Source organism: Wyeomyia smithii, chromosome 2 (assembly GCF_029784165.1).
Source record: "Wyeomyia smithii strain HCP4-BCI-WySm-NY-G18 chromosome 2, ASM2978416v1, whole genome shotgun sequence".
In the NCBI taxonomy this organism is placed as follows: domain Eukaryota; kingdom Metazoa; phylum Arthropoda; class Insecta; order Diptera; family Culicidae; genus Wyeomyia; species Wyeomyia smithii.
Window position 1 is genome coordinate 229367665 of NC_073695.1, and position 18047 is coordinate 229385711.

At 37.1% G+C, this 18047-nt stretch overlaps 1 protein-coding gene across 5 annotated transcripts in view; it reads left to right on the forward strand.

Moving 5' to 3' along the window:
• LOC129723857 (neurogenic protein mastermind) overlaps nt 1-18047 on the forward strand; it is a 269520-nt gene that overhangs the window by 203574 nt on the left and 47899 nt on the right. The window lies entirely within an intron of this gene.

The following is an 18047-nucleotide window of genomic DNA, read 5'->3' on the forward strand; positions in this document are numbered from 1 at the left end:
ATTAGTGAAATTATCTCGTAAATAGGCTTCCCGCAATATACTTAACAAATTTGTTTGTGGTTTTCATAGTTCCACATTTAATATTTGCTGTAAATGATCAGGCTTACAAAAAAAATTTTTGTACAAATTTATTAAAAATGTACGACTTAACGATGAAATTACCAAACAAAGATCAAAATTGAGGCTTTGTTGAAAACGTAACAAGCTTGTTGTTGTGCATATATCCCTCTCATCCTTCCGCTCTGGGCGCGAACACTATCGCTCTACCACATACTCCAGAACCGAATTCCATTCCGGTGCGATCACGCGAGACCATTATTGCAAAAGGGGGGGAAACCGCATCAACCGGACAATGTTGTGCCACGCAGCGGCACACCACAGCGTTATTTTTCTTCTCAAAATTCCAATAATTATTAATCACTAGAAACACACATTCGCAACTAGCAGCGACGAGGCACTGACTGACGCGATTTGGTACGTAGGGGTTATACAGTGTAGAGTGTCCGCCCGTTTTCGTCCCGGCTACCGTCCGGGAGAAATGAGATGGGTTTTATGTGAACATCAGTCACCTCTGCCCGTTTCCCCTTCCGGCATCGACCTTCGTCCGTGCGCTGACCGTCACCGTCGCCGTCGGAGCTCATTTTCAGTCAGTCACTCCGTTTCTCAATAAAACCTAATTGAGCCGGTAAGCCGAGTGAGTGTGCTGCTTGTTGGTCCCGCTGTGTTCAGAGTAGAATTTTTCCTCGAATTTCTCAACCAACCTATTTTCCAACGGTTCGCACCAATTGGTTGATTGGAGTACTATTATAACACTTTTTGACAATTGAGCAATTTTCGGTACGATTCGACCCTGGCTGGCCGTGATCCATTTCGGATGCTATGATGATGAGGCTGGCGGTGTGGCAGACGTAACTACCATCGGAAGTGTGTTTGCGTGCTCCTGTCTGTGTATGGGTTGTTGCTTTTCCACCGAGCAAATATCTCATTCAGTTAATTTGTTATAACACTGTACCCAATTACTTACCCCGGGCCGCTGGTGCAGACAGACACCGTAAATGCGCTCTGTGTTCTAGTGTAAGTTTCGTGCGATGGCGTGCGTGTTTTTTCCGAGGTTCGGATTACCAAAGGGGTCAAGATTGAAGTAGAAACTTAACGGTCCATTACCAAGATTGTCATCGCAGAAAAAGTCACTGTTGGACAAATTTAGGTCATGAAACCTAGTACTGCATTCTGTTTATTTTTTTCCACCCCAGAAATGTCTATTTGCATCGAAGTCGCCTAACACCTCCCAATCATCACCATCGGGGCATAAACCCCACGAGACAAGCTCTAGACCGGGTCGGAATCTCTGGGCACACCGGATCACGCACTTGTTCAAATAGTTCTTTCCATCCGATCCACACCAGGGGTTGAATGAGTGGTAACAATTGCACGGATAGTCCCCGACTCCTGCTGTGACGCGTGGCCAATTGGTCTGGCCATTAGCACCAGTCCACAAGACTGCCAGAAGCGCCAAAAGGGCTGGAAAAAACATCTTCGTCTTTTTGTTTGCTGTGGAAATTGTTAGGTCGATAACGTACAACACACGAACAGGTGCGAGGTGGACACTTTTATATATATATATAGTCTAGGGGTTGATTACGAAATGGAATTGCAATATTTTCGCGGTGTGCGTTTAAATGATTCGATAAGGAGAAGGTGGAACAAATTAACACTTTGTTCGTCACACTGCTCGCTGTGTATTAAGATTACCACAAAACTACTGAAGATTTTGAGTTTTTATTAGCGTGCCCGAGTAAGAAGTAGAATTTTTCAAGGTACTGAATTTTTTGTTTATTTTACAAAGATTATTTCACAGATGTTATCACACAAACAAATTTTTAAGTTACAGCATGAACTTCGTGATTCTGATTTATTTTCAATTATGAATTCTATTATATTTATAGATTGCAATTACTTTCGCAGTAAAGTGAATAGGAAAATTGTAAACCTACACGTCAACCAAAAACATGAATTAAAATTAAACTTAAACTCAAATTTACACTCATTTTACTAACTATAAAATGAGCTAATCGTTTTTATTGAGGATTGCAATGATTTTTATCGGAAGTTATTGAAAATTTGGTTTGACATATTTTCTAATGTTTCAACATTAGTAATCCTATGTAGTTCATTTGTGCTAATTCAGGGAGGACGCTCTGATATCATTTTCAAAAGCTTATTCCGAATCCTTTGATGCATCTTCTTTCAGGTTGTACAACAACTTGTCCACATGGGGACTGCAAATAACATTGCTTTCTTTGCAAATCATCAATTTATTCTTGAGACAAAGTCTTGAACTCCTGTTGAGATCCTGAAGTATATAAACGTTTTGTATATCAATTGCACGTTGATTGGATATTTTCATTGTGCTCCTTGAAAGTAAAATTCTGATCATATATTAGCCCTTAGTATTCAACTTGATCAGACCAATTTGAGATCGAACCGTTCATCTTGACTATCGGTAGGTTTGAGAAATGAAACTCTTGGCTCATGAGGAAAAATAATTATTCGTATTATTTGGTCTATTAAGAAAAATGTTCCATTTCTGCAAGTATGATGAAATATGTATATCTAGACTTTTGTGCAGCCAACTGCATTTGACGCGAAGGCTTTTTCCTTTCACGGATATGGCTGAATCGTCACAAAATGAGGACTTCTCACATCCTGGTGGTAACTGAGGGGGATCAGAAGTGAAAATATTATATAAGGTTGATCCCAAGATGCTTCCTTGAGGTACACCAGCTCAAGTCATGCAGTCTTTCAGATTTGCCATTCACGACGTTAACAGGAAGAGTGCAGTTTATGCCAAACACTGTCGAATGCCTTTCTATGTCAAAAAGAGCGGCTCCAGTGGAATAGCGTCCCGGTTTATTAGTTTAATTTTTTTTTTAATTTTGACATACCATTTCAAGACCATGAACAAGTGATGGAATATATTTTTCGTACATTTTGTAGATGAGTCTTGAACTTTTCACTTTCTACCTCTACAATTACTATTCTATAACATTGCTAGAGATGCAGTTATACTCTTCTGTCAGTTCCTTATGAGTAAAGAAAAAGTTCACATACAGAATAAAAAATGTGGTCTCAAGTGAAAACCTTGTGGTGCACCTGAAGTGGCATAATTTGGTTAGATATTGACCACACTCACTTAGAATCCAATAAAGCTTATGTCTTATTGTGAAACTTCGCATATGTTTTTACAAAAATTAATTAGAACCATCTTCTGATTGTATTTGTTATACAATCTAAAACGTCGAATTTAAGCTTGCAATACTCTTGGTGATCTTTTGGACTTGAAATGGATTCACAATGCAAATATTTTTATAGAAAACAAAATTCAACAATTCAAATCAAAAATTGAAAATAATAGAATTTAAAAACTACTTGTCAACGGTTTAATTGGTTTTGGCTCTCGGAGTCACTAGTTTCGAATGCCTCCGATTTGAAAGAAACTTTGCACACGTATAAAGTCTTGAAAAAGTAAGTGTTTTCCACGACTGGGTACAATTTTTAGACTCTAGAATAATATCCGAAAAGAGCTTTGTATTTTAGCATACCCTTTATTCAAATTATTGTAGTTTAGAAATCTTTGATTTTATAGAAAAACTGCCTGAGATTGAGTTAAAGGGAACTGAAATATACACGAAAAAGTAATTGAAACCAAACGGTAAATTTGAAATTAGATAAGGACTCAATTTTTCCTGTGTATTTTTTTTTGTAAAATCGAAGTTACTAGAATTTATTCTGGTAAAAAGTCTAAGATGGAGATATGTGATAAAATTTATTTCTGGAGGTAGAGTTACGCCTTACGGCAACATTCTGGGACAGGGTGCAAATCAAAATACTGGAAACATCGAGAACGTCACGAAAATTGTCTGATTGCAAATGCTTATAACTCAATCAGTTTTCAACGGATTTCCTTCACTGTTGCAGCAATCGATTATAAAACAGCCAAGCGTCCACCAATACAGGAAAAATAGTCATTTTATGTTGCTAACTATTGCACTATTTAAAACATAGAGAGTCTTGTTTTCTACTCAGATTTAGACCAATCAGGGCCGTCAATAACACCAAATCTCATTCAATATGGATATTCTAGAAACGAAGAGAGTATCCAGAGGCCAAAAATTGACCCCATATGCAATTGGAAGTTCATATTCCCCATTTTAAAGTTAATAACGGTAAATTCCGATTTCTGAAAAACGGCCTGAGAACCGAAAACCACCCAATGAGGATATTTCCGAAACCATAATTATGCCCAGAAATCGAAAATCAGCTCTAGACGCCATTTTGAAGCTCAAGATGACTTCCGGTTTGTGTAAAAAAGTCAAAAATGACCAAGAACCTTCTAATCTGAGTACTGCCGGAATCGTCATGATGCCTAGTTGGTATATTTTCGGAATCAAAAATTGCTCAGAGTCCGGAAATGAATTTCAAGCGCCATTTTTAAGTTCAAGATCATCAACCATAACATCAATCAATAATATATTGCCAGAAATACATTATTATAAGACAGGCGGTCCTACTTCTATGTTAACCTTGCGGTTTTGTCTCACACATAACCTCTTTAACTTTTCTCTGAAAGATTCAGTTGACTTTAAAATCAATCATTTATAGTTCAGTTCCGCAACATTCAACCAATCAGCAGCTCGCTTGAACAGCCTAAAACAGAATAGTCTAATAATCGCTCGTGCCTTAAGCCGTTTCTAATAAAACAATTGTGAAAGTAAACAGACCTTGAATATGAAAGGCCCTAATCAATTGATGAAGTTCTCCGCAAGCTTTTCGTATAATAGGTAGCGTATGTTTTCAATTGCAAACTAGTGAAAAAAATTGCCAAAAATCATTGGGAACGCGGTTAACCAACCACAAACTTGTTTTTTTTAGCGATGTTAATTTTATATTCATGTTGTAAGTGGCTCTGCCTTTTTTCAAGTTATGTCATTTCTCCAGTTTCACAAAACGCAGAGATATGTATTGCCTCTTGCGTCTGCTACAGGGGAATAAAACAAAATTCAATTCTGAGTTCGGAATGCTGTTGTGAAGTCGAACTCGTCGACGGTCTTTCTTAATACGCTGCAATATTTTTTTCATAAACTGTAATGAACTTCCAAAAACGAAGCTGGTATTGGTGACACTCTAGTCTAAATGGGAAAAAAGCGGAACTTTATTCTTCGAACAATTTTTGGTATAATTAATTCCTATAATCTCTATTTTTTAAAAGTTAACTAAAGCTTTCTATGATAAAAAAACAACTGTTTTGTATTACAAGATTTTGACAAATGTGAAAATGTGAACTTTTGCCTAATAAACGTAATTTCTACCTTCATTGAGTACAGAGTTATTAGGTATTTAATGTGGAAATTACTTCAAATTAAGTTTTTTGCACTCAACTTATGTTAGTTACATTTTAGAAGAAAACATAGTTCCAAGGAATTGTTGGGGCATACAAAACACATTTTTTTGTCAAAGATCACACGTCTTCAGTACTTTTTCTTTAAAAGTTAAAGCATGGTTTTTTGTGACTTTAAAAACGTACAGGGTAAAAAGGGGCAATTGGTGACAACTCTTCTTCGTAGAGCTTTGGTCGAGTACTACACACTGTTATAGGCTCTTTTTACCCTAATCAACCGATATTAGAGTACGGCGAGGCTCATTTCAAGATGGCTTGACAAAGTTTTTTTTTTAATTCTTTTAGCACCAATATTTAGTGGTTAATTTGTGGTTTCGAAATCCAATTTGTGGTAATTTGTGGTTGAGTAATTTCTGAGAAATTTTCAGAAAACTGAGTCAAGCCATCTCTGAAAATGATTTCGCTTCAAATGAATCGGACAACGATGATATATACATCAATCGAAAGCTCTTAAATTGTGGTTCACGAAAATGTAGTTTTTGTAGGCATACTTCATAATAAAATAATTAAAAAACTATTTTTTAAATTTTTGAACATCGTTTACTTCTTGTTGTCAACACCGACCGTACGCGGCGCTGGTTGACCATCAAGATGATTTTTTCTCAGAAAGCTTTCGTGTAGCGATGAGTATGGTGAAACTAGAGATACTCAGAGGGAGAGATGTGCGGTGAGCAGAACGAACCGTCTAAATTGGAGCTAAACGAACAAGAAAGGTAGCACCACATTGAGAGGTATTGCAGTCAGATACAAAAAAGAACGTGTTTATTTCTATACGATTTTTTGTTCTATTGCCAATGAATGAATTAAGAATGCTGTGAGTGATTTTTACCCGGAGTTCAACAAACCTTGTGTATAGGTAACAAAATAAGTGAAGGTGTTTAAAATTAAACATAAACATAAAATATATCACCTTAACAGTTTTTGTGAAGCACTTCACTATTCTTAAGGACTTTCACCGTCACCACCGATTATACAAGTCGAATGTTAGTCAACATTGCGCTTTGAGAAAAGATCTGGCACCTCTGACATATGAAACCCAGTTGCCGAATTGGCGATTTTTTTCGCCGCGAATCTCATGTGCAGATTTGCTGCGAAATGCAAATGTTGATCAATTAGCAGATATTTGTAGTTGACAAGCCTCCGTGTGTTTTACGTGAATTTCCTCAAAATAAGTGAAGTTTTACGTACACATGCGAGCGTAATTTTCTAGATCTTCGGTCGAATCATTTCCGGAAATGTAGTTTTGCCATTTACCGATTGTTTGAAAAAAAAAACCTAAATTAATACACCTAGGGGTGTGATCTGGTCTTTCTCATACAAAATCTGTTATATGTTAAAATCTATTAGCACATACGTTTTAACTCTTGGAATAAATTAAAGCCTGATAATAATAAAGAACAATTTTTTGTTTCGATAAATGTTATAATATTTTGGTAACCAACTACGCAACTGTATTCGACTGTTGGGTATTTTAGAAACCCTGAATGATGCCTGAAGGTTGGGAATGGGCCTTAGAACTGTAGGGAACGGTTGAAACGCATGGTAAATGCCCAAATGTGTGAGTTCTGACTAGAATTAAAATTCGATATTTTCTCGTCTCAGGAATATGCTACTACAACTACCCCCTGAATAGTAATACAAAAAAGCTTTCAACGGCAGCGACAACTGTATGTCGTATACAGTAAGGTCGCTTTTTACGCGTTTTTTTACGCGGGTTGCTTTCCTCTATTACTCAAAAACGGTACAAGATATCGACCTCATTTCAATCACGTTTTTCGTTTTAGGCCACGAGTGATCATATATCAGTTTTTAAAAAAAATCACAATTTTTGGTGTAAATGCTCAAAATTTAAAATATTGAATTTCGGTCTCTAGATTGGCCACTATCATATTCAAACGAGGTTTTAATGTTTTAGGACGGTTTTCTTTGTTATATTTGCAACTCAAAAAAGTCGTTTTTTACGCGGGCCCATACAAATTTGGAACGCATCCCCCGCGTAAAAAACGACCTTAGTGTATATGAACGACTGTCGATATGTTCTAGATAACCCACTAGCACTAACATCGGCAGGTGCACATCCAGCGCCGCGTACGGTCGGTGTTGACAACAAGCGGTAAACAATGTTCAAAAAATTAAATAATAGTTTTTTAATTATTTTAATATGAACTATGCCTACAAAAACTACATTTTCGTGAACCACAATTTAAGAGCTTTCGATTGATGTATATATCATCGTTGTCCGATTCATTTGAAGCGAAATCATTTTCAGAGATGGCTTGACTCAGTTTTCTGAAAATTTCTCAGAAATTACTCAACCACAAATTACCACAAATTGGATTTCGAAACCACAAATTAACCACTAAATATTGGTGCTAAGAGAAAAAAAAATACTTTGTCAAGCCATCTTGAAATGAGCTACGGCGAGCATATGTTACAGTAGTTTACAGATGTGAAATGTGTTAATTTTGAAAAAAAAAATGTGTGTTTTGTATACCCAAACAACTTCTAAGCACAAAGTTTTCTTGTAACATGCAACTAACAGAAGTTGCGTACAAAAGACTAGATTTTAAGTGACTTCCATACAAAACACTTTATAACTTTGTACTCAAATAAGATAGAAATTCTATTTATTCGGCGAATTTTAATACCATCACATTTTCTAGAACTTGTTAGAATGTGATGAAGATAGTAACTGGATACCGTGCGGTGGCCGCTTTGAAAAACGTTATCGCGATATATATTATTCGTTCACAGTATTGTTTTTTATTATTAAATATATCAACTCTATTGATTCTAAAATAACAAAAAAAATATAGAGAGGTTTTGTTTTTAGTACAGTGATTAATCGTTTGAGTTCACTTTGCGGTGGCTGGTGATCTGGAGATTCGTATCGCGTAGCTTACTCTCACAGGAATAAAAATCGGTGCCTGCGTATCAGCTCGTTGATTCGCGCGCGGGATCTGAAAATATCTGATCGTATAGCCTACCAGGGCGAATACGATCTTTCCTACACCATCACACTAACACAAATACCCTTCCTGTGACATCCGTAGAGATGCAGAGGTGAACTCGGTCTCATAACAACCTTTGTCGAGCTAACAATCCTCTTCCTACTTTTCCCCTGTAAGGACACCATAAAAACAATCTATGTGGTTCTCTGTGCATCCTCGCTAGCTCAGGTCAATCACGGAGGTGCAACTACGATATGTACGGTCGTCAATGCTCATGCTCATGCTCATCACATTTTCTAAAACTTGTTAGCTTAAAAAAAACTGGTTTTCTGTTTTTATTATAGAAAGCTTTAATTCATCATGCATAAAACTGTCCACTGTTTCTTCCACTAAAGCAATAATAACGGTATTAGGGCCACTACATATATAATTGAACAGTTTGATGAATAATAATTTATGTGATCCTACATCAACCATAGGGTCGTGTCTTGGATACAACCCTCTACTTTTGTTGAAACTCGAAATATTTCGCAAAAAATTTGGTTATAACTCTAGGGTGTAGAAATGTAAGAAACTTCTTTTCTATGTCAATGTTAAAGATTTTTCATCCATTTTCATGAATCAATACTTGTTGATGAAGAATCATGAATTAATCACCAGAAATGCGGGTTTTCATAGAATATTCAATTTTTCAATTTAATTTTTAAAAAGGATTAAACAAGTTAGTCACATTATCACATTATTGAAATTTAGAAAAGCTCCAGAAGGCAATACGCAACAGAAGAACCGTGGAATGGGATGAAATTGATCAGTGGGGTGAAATTGATCACCTGAAAATTCGTGGTAAAAAAAAAACTAATCAGAAGATATTGCCCCTACAACACTAGGTAATGTTAACGTGTCCATCAACGCAACTTTTGCATGATTCACATACCTGTCGAAGTTAACCCTTGCATGCCCGGTGCAATTTTTCATATTTTCGAAAAATTCTTCTAACTCAGTCAAGACTCCATCAAAATTGATCAAACAAGTTTCCAAATAACAAAAAAAAAGTATTGAATTTACTTAAAGTAATCTTAGTTGAGGGTTAACTACGGTAAATTTGGAGAAGTGAGTAAAGTTTGATAAAAGCTCAAAAATGTAATTTTCAACAATGATCATTCCATACCATGGAAAAAATACGCAGGAAACCACAAAGATTTTAATTTCAGAGCTAGTTTTTGAGTTTTTGCAACAAACCGAATTGATATCGGTCGAACGACAGGGCTAGTAGCGAGTCACATTTAAGTGACTTTGTCACTATTTTGAGCCTAGTCACTAAAAAGTCACTATTTAGGAAGTTTACTCACTTGCAAATTGCTCCCGAGACCATCACTAAAGCTGTACTCTGCAATCGAAGAACACTCCTTTAGAACTCTGAAATGTTGTCTTTTGCTGCTGCCCTTATTCGATTGTTTTGTGTAACCAGTCACACTCCAGGACAAATAGTTTCTCATCAGAAACAATGTACTCGCGAACAGCGAGTTGTGAAAGTATCATTTTCACTCTATCGAGCTCCTTTTTCTAAAAGAATCGGCCAAAATATTGTGGACCGATTCAATAGATATACTCAGATGGGTGGGAATTACAAACTAAAACGTTATCATTTCGCCGGACACGCTTCCTCATAACAGTCAGAATTTTACGACTTGCGCTAAAAATACACAGCTTGATGTAGTCTGCGGTGGTGCTTAAGTGCTCCAACACCAATCAACGGCAGCGATCTGTCTTTAAAGAATCAATCAGAATCAGAAACAATTTTTTTTTTTTTTTTTGAATACACTCAATCCGCAAGTTCCAATTTAGCTAACTGAAGCAGATTGCCCGAGTATTAGGTGTACTAATAAGCAGAGAAGCGCTTTTAGGCAGTGAGGATCCCTAAAATCACGGCCAATTTTTGAAATGAAACCAAGCTGTAACCTGTTGCTTTTAAAATTACCGTTGCGTGATGCAGGTGGAATGAAAGTCTAGTGTCATGAAGAACACCAGGGTCCCTTACATGATCAACCCCTTTTCGTCGAAGATGATCGGATTCAAGAGAATATTGCTGACGACGGCAATCTTCGATATTTCGAACTTCTTTAATCAGTTTCCAGCCATCTGCAAACAGTTTCTTGCAGCCATCACCTAGCAGCAGCGTTACGTCATGCGAATAGCAGAGGCCCAATGTTGTTTCCATGAGGAACATCTGACTTACTGATAAATTGCGACGAAATGCTAAAACCAAGCTTTACACGTAGAACTCTTCCACGTAGATATGATCTCAGCATTCCAACGAATATTGGATAATTGGATGGGTATTTGGATAATTTGCAACTCTATTGACCTTCTTTTTTTGATATTTTTTTATTATGAATTTTTGCGGAGCAATAGTTCAAAATAGGTTCAAAATAGTTGCAAATTGCAGGTTTGCAAGCGCGATCTGTTAAATTTAGAACGTTTCCAGCGCAATTAGCAAGAAAAAATACGTCATATTTTCCCGAAACTCTGCTGATACCACGCATAAGTTTTCAATCAATGTTTTCACTATGGTGAGCGCAGAAAGTTTTTTTTTATAACAGAATTTAAATTCCCTGCTGGAACAAACAGATGTTTTGTTAATATCTATGACGTTACCATTTTAAAGCCTGTTATGAATCTATCTCAAGTTTACTCAATTTGGGTTGAGCTTATACGAACTTACTGAACAATAGCTTTTGGAATTCTTTTTAGATAATTCTACGAACTAAATTGAACAAAGATGCCCGAAGGGATTTATTAGATTGTTTGAGGTATTTTACATGACTTGTCTCATTTTGGTTTTGCCTACCGTTAAATTATAGATAACAAGATACAATAAAACTGAAATAAACCGAAGCGTTTTAGATTGGTTACTTGAGAGCTTGTACAGCAGAATTATGATTATAGAATGAAACAGTTCCGCCACTGTCCTTATCCTCGGATGTATCGAAAGCGAACGGTTTAAAATCACAGAAACGCCGGGGTTTTTACGGAAATCCCCAGTGCAATCCGACATAAGAATTGATTTAATCGCCTCAGCCAGGTATTGGTACCAATCGCTGCTAGAGAAGCGATTATTTTCTGCGTAACTAATGCAAAAGATCATTCACGTTGTCGACTGTTCTCCGCACATCACCGCTAATCGGCTAATTAAACTTAACTGGCATTTGAATGCGTTAGAATGTCACCGCTTTGCTCGTTGCAGAGCTTATCACAACATTTTGCATTCAGCCCTATACTAGAAACAGTAGGATAATAAGCATTCACAATGTAACGAATAATATGGTGTGTGTTTTTTTGACCTTCGGTGTAGAACACTCTAGAGTTTGTGTTTAATTAACAGTATTGAACACATGAAAGGGAATACGTTGCGTCTTTACCTATGAATAATTTAGTTCAATTCTCCACAGATCTGCACAGAACTCGAAGCTCTATGATTAAATTATCGGAAACATGTAGCCATTTGGCCTGTCGTACATATGAAAAATCATTTACACTCAGCAGCTAGGAGTGAACTTATCTAAATACATAACCAGCCTGAGGCTGGCTTGGTTGGCATTAACACTCAATAGAAGAATTCTGTGTTTGCTCAAATGACGACACGCAACCGAGAGAAATTGTCTTACGCGCCACGGTGGCAGAGGCACAACGCCCACTCGGAGGGTATAAATCAGCAAACCGATCAGTGTGCACCGACCGAGGCTGCTCTCCGGATAAAAACGGTGGGGATACACAGTTCTCCATTCGAACCACGGCCGTATGAACGAACTAGGAGGCTTCACCGGTCGGTATCCGAGCCTGGAATGTGTGCAAAACCTGTGTACCAAACGCACCGTTCAGTGTCAGGGTAGTTTTAATGGCTTTCGAGACCCTTATATTTCACATTTATTGCTCAAACCGGTGTGCGATCCCAGTCCTGAGGCTTCGGTCCACTTCTGCATACTCTAGGGCTGAGCTGCGAACGTATGATGGAGTAGCGGAGGACACGGGCGGGAGCAAATCGAGTTTTTACCGGATTCTAGGATGAGCTCGGTATCGATTCGCTTCAGCAAACAGACGGTGCATTACTTTGTGCTGGTTTAAATTCATTCTAAACCGAGGGACGAAATGTTGAAACTGATTGGAATATTTTTCACCAGCGAGAGCTGCTTCTATTTATGCTGGATAATTATTACACAGCTTGTCCGTAGACCTTTTTGTTACGATGAGCCATAAGGAAAAGATTTAAAATAAAGTGACAAAAACGTAGAAAATTAAAGTACGAAGTTACTGAAATTGAGAGGGAAGTGGGTGGTGGATTACCACCCCCACGATCGAGCATATTTTAGTCGGAGTACAAAGTTCGGCAACAGTGTACAAGAACAAAAGCAATTTTAATCATCGAAAAGTGTTGCTTTGCTATTCACCGAGCAAAAAGACTATCACGAAAGCTGGCCCGATTTCGTGCAGTCAAGTTAGTTCAGCAACCATACAACATACAACATAGTGCAGCAGCAGCGACGCCAGGACGCAATAGGTAATAATCGTAAAACGTGAATGGTTTCTCACCAATAACCGACCCTCACTCGTCTTTGGAAAGTGCCTTTCATTTCTCAATAACATTAAAAGCTTTTTTACCCGACAGCGTAGGCGGCAGCAGCAGCCACAGCGCAAGATAAGCAATTTATTAATAATTTGAAATTATTGCTCCGTAACGAGTAGAAGGTGGAAAGATATCCGCTCTTGTCCAATGTCTTCATGTAAAATTCTATGCATTTTTGAACACCCCGACACGGCCCGTGTGCTGCCCGGATAAAATTCGATTCTTCGGAATTAAATCTGTATCTGTGTATCTGTTTGTGTGTGCTGGATACCGATTTCTGTGAAATTGACGAGTTTGGTTTCTCACAATCCGGTATTTTCCATTATTCTGGGAAGAGCGAATGACTTGCGAGTCGTGTTCGATGTACGGCCGATCAATTATCTGTACATGTCTATATTTAATCTATACAAAAATAATAGAAAAAGTTATTTTGACTCAAACAAGTTGATTTTAGAGCCGTAGCATCTTCAGCAAAGCTGTATTATGAATTATTCTCCATTTTATAGAAGTTGCCATTTTCTGAATAATCCAACTAAAGAGGAAAAACAAATTGTACTTTTTTCTTCTTTGCTCATAAAAATGCATTTTGTTCGGAACATTCGTTGCACATTTTATAAAATATAATTACTGAAAACACCATTCTTCTATCAGCCTGTTCAAGGTAAAACGGTATTGAAGCCACAAACGGCCGACTTCGAGCCACAACTTCAAATTTTCAGAAGCACCAGACTCGGAAATACCTAGATAATGCGTTTCTTGTGAAAACTCTATTGTATGTTTGCTTCATCGCAACAAACATAAAATAGCGTTTTCACAAGTGACGCATTAACTGTTACTCTGTTACCAGCATTGGAAACAGTGTGCCCTGGTTCTAAAAATTACATAAAATGTTTCACGGGCGGAGTTCGGAACAAGAAAACATCACCTTGAAAACGCATTATTCGTGAATTAAGGCTTGAACATGATGTTGCTAGTAAATATTTACAGTTTGCGAAAAAAAACTATTCCTTAAAAATATTCAAAATGATGTTTCATCCACATAACTTTCTTAAGAAAATATCTCAAAGCTGGTACCTTTTCTTATTGCCTATGTTTATTATCCTTATCCTTATGGTTTTTTTTTTCAATGTTTTGTGCTTTAAATTAATGGCTCGTTCTTGTGCGTTCTATTTCATGATATTTATATATCTACTATTTTCTTCCTCACGTTTTAATTGCCACACTTTTGATCTCTATCTCATTTTGATGGTTCATCTTTATATCTTAGCATTACGTTGCTTGTTTCAATATGTAATAGCGCTCTTGTCTTTACATTAAAAACTTTCTCGATCTGTTCCAATTCGTTTTTTTGTTGTTTTTAATCCAGTTTCCACATTTACTTGTATTTTACCACAATTTTTCTTTTACTCATCGCTTAGGATATTTTCTAATTTTTAAGTTATTACGTAGTATTCAGTCAGTTCCAACCGATTTCGTTCATTCTAACAGGAAAATTATCTATACACCCACCCAAACGCAGGAAATTGTAATTTGGTTATTCAAACTGTTGTACCATTGAAAACTGTCAAGCCTTGTTTCGAAAGCAGAAAGCCAGACCTAATATCAATATAAAAAGTTTTGGAACCGGTATTAAACCATGCTTTCGTAAGAAAGTCTCACTGAGGGTGGAGCTTCGAATACTACAGAATGGGAATGAGCTGTGATCAAAAAATGACACTGAGAAGAAAAGCGAGAATTCAATAATATGCTTGCCGAATAATGTTTACCACTATCAGCAATGTTTTGACGAATAGCAGAAGGATATTGACTGTTTTCATTAAATGATTTCGGGGCACTAAAAACGCTTTTGGTGTGAACATTTATTTCGAATGACTTCAAGTCAATCCAACAATGCTCCTCTCCAGGGTTACCTTGCATTTAAAGAAGAGAGTGTTAACTGGAATTTACCGATTTAAACCATCAGATTGGTTAACTCTAATCGAGTAGGTTCCTCAACCTATTGCAACAAACACATTGACATATAAGGCTGTCGTAATTCAAATTCCAATTTGCGGTCGTGTCTCATACACAACCTGTTTTACTTCTTTATTTTTATCATTTTTTTCAACTTTTTATTATTGTTTTCTCTCTATAATTTTTTGTGTTTACTAAAGGTTTTCTTTTTATATTTCATTTTATACATTTTCATTTTTACTTCAAACTGATTTTCCCAACAATTTTTTTTTTTTTTGTATATTCTATTATCAAGCCGTTACAATGATTTACATTTTTTTGAACTGAGTTAATCGCATGATTCACAACCATTTGCCAAACTTTCTGTGTTTTATTTAGTTTCTGTTTTTTTTTTTTGTTCATGAAAAAATTTAAAAAATGAATTTATATTATTATTTTTGCATTCTTTCATTATTAATATCCCATTTTAAGGGGTTATATACCTTTTTGGTCTATTGAATCTATTTTTAAGCGCATAGCACCATTTTCATTGCACCAAAGGGGTATTTTCCGAAAGTACAGTTTATCAACAACAAAAAAATACGTTTGAATTTGAGATATACCAATTATTACTGAAGTAATGGCCGTTTCCCCGAAACGCTATTTTTTGCAGAAGCTTGCGGTGATCCTGATAGAGACTCAGCGGGTCAACCGAAATCAAAAAACTCATATTTTTTGATTAGTTTAGAAGTGTGTCGGGTCCTTGAACGATCGCTTTAATGAGTAATTTGTTTTCAGTGCAAATGGGAACGTTTTTCCCAAAAAATGCACGTTTTGAGCGCTAAAAATTGCATTAATTTTTTTTTTGTGGCAAAATGTAACTGTATATTTTAAAAAGCGATCGTTCAAGGACCGGCGAATTTAATAACGAAAATTAAAAAAATAAAAAGGAAATCGGTTCAGTAGTTTTCCCGCAATCAGGATCACGGCAAAGTCATTTTTCGGAAAACACTATTCCGAGATAATCGCGTGTGAAGTTTCAAGTTTAGCTTATGCGGCCGTGGCGAGGCGCGCTGCGAATCGCTCTAACTTTCTTCCTATTGCTCAGATCTTTATGAAAATTTGTGAAAATGTTCTCAAATGGTGTATTTGAAGATAATACAATAAATTTTTTTCGGTTTTTTGAAAACTAAAAAGGTATATAACCCCTTGATGTATTTATTAGTTATTTCAATTTTTATGTTTTTTTTGTTATAATCCTCGTTTGTTTTCATGTTCGTATTTTTTATACTTGGTTGGTGACTTTTTTAGAATCAAATTCATAAGTATTTTCGATTTGCATGTTGCATGTTTTTGTTGTTTCCATTATTTTCTTATTATCGCTTTTACTAATTTATTGGCTTTCATCAGTATAGTCTTACGTTTTTTTTTTATTTTGCTTGTTTTTTTTATTTTTACACTCGTGTCCTGCGTGCTTCAAAAAATTGCTTTATTTTCATTCACATTTTCTACTTGCTGACTCGGCAAACTTCTTCCCGCCCATTTATTCCTTATATTAATAGTTTTAAACATTCTAAATTTATTTCATGTACATCCAAAGATTGACCTTACGATTTGTTCATAGTCCGCAAATGCATGACAAATCATGACAAAGGATATTTGAAATGATTGGTTTTAGCGGAATTAGAACATCGTCACCTTTTGGCTTCTGTACATCATCTTAATTGTGGAAATATCCATATTTGGTGGTATGCGGGAATTTTTAGTTATTTTTCAGAAACAGAAAGTCGTCATGTGCTCATGCTCATGCTCAAGAGAAAGTCGTCATGTTGGATTTTTAAAATGGTATGTGAAGTCAATTTTTTGTCTATTTGTGTCTTTTCCAGAGAAGGGAGGAGCGTCAAATCATCATGAAAATATTTCTTATTCCCGAAAACCTCCATATGCCCAATTTGGTTTAATTTACTGATTAGTTCATGAGTTGCGCAGCAATTTGTGTTTCATTTGTGTGGTCCAACTTCCATGAAAATATTTTCCACCCTGAAATCTCCACATGCCAAGTGTGGTTACATTTCCTTGGTTAATTCTTGAGTTGTGCAGAAATTTCTGTTTCATTTGTATGAGAACCCTCTCTTCTAAAAGAGGAAAGGGTGTCTAATCACCATGGAAATATTTCTTGGTCACAAAAACCTTAATATGCCAAATTTGGTTCCATGTTCTTGGTTAGTTCTCCAGTTGTGCATAAATTTGTGTTTCATTTATATGGGGGTCCTCTCCACGACCACGTCTTCTCCGCTCCTGTTGTGGTCTCCTGCTTGCACGCCATTCAGGTGTTCATCGGAGTGCTGCTTCCACCTTTCGATCACCTCACGATCATCCGTCAAAATGCCTCCATTCTTATCCCTACACATTTCGGCTCGTGGGACAAAGCCTCTGCGGGATCCGTTGAGTTATTGGTAGAACTTTCGTGTTTCGTGTGTACGGTGCAGCTGCTCGAGTTCCTTGAAGAGTTGGACTTGCTGCCTCCGTTTTAGTCTATATCGCTCCACATTCTGACGGGTGGCTCTACGCAGCATTGTTGCCCGCGCTGCGTTCTTCTCGTCCAAAATCTGCCGACATTCTTCGTCAAACCACTCGTTACGTCGATTCGGTTGCACGTGTCCCAGGACTTCCTCCGCAGCACTGCTGATAGCTGTTTTCACGGCATTCCAGCGATCCCCTAGAGGGGCTTCTTCAAGCTCTCCCTCTTCTGGCAGTGCAGCTTCGAGCGATGACGCGTACTGTGTTGCGATGTCGTGTTGCTTAAGTCGCGCGAGATTATACCGTGGCGGGCGACGGTACCGTATGTTATTCACAACGGATAGTTTTTGGCGTATCTTAACCATCACTAGGTAGTGATCCGAATCGATGTTAGCGCCTCGATGTGATCTGACATCGATAATGTCCGAGAAGTGCCGACCATCTATCAAAACGTGGTCGATTTGTGTTTCTGTTCCATTCGGTGATCTCCAGGTGAGTCTATGGTGGAGGCTATGCTGAAAGAAGGTGCTACGTATGGCCATGTTCTTGGAGGTGGCAAAGTCGA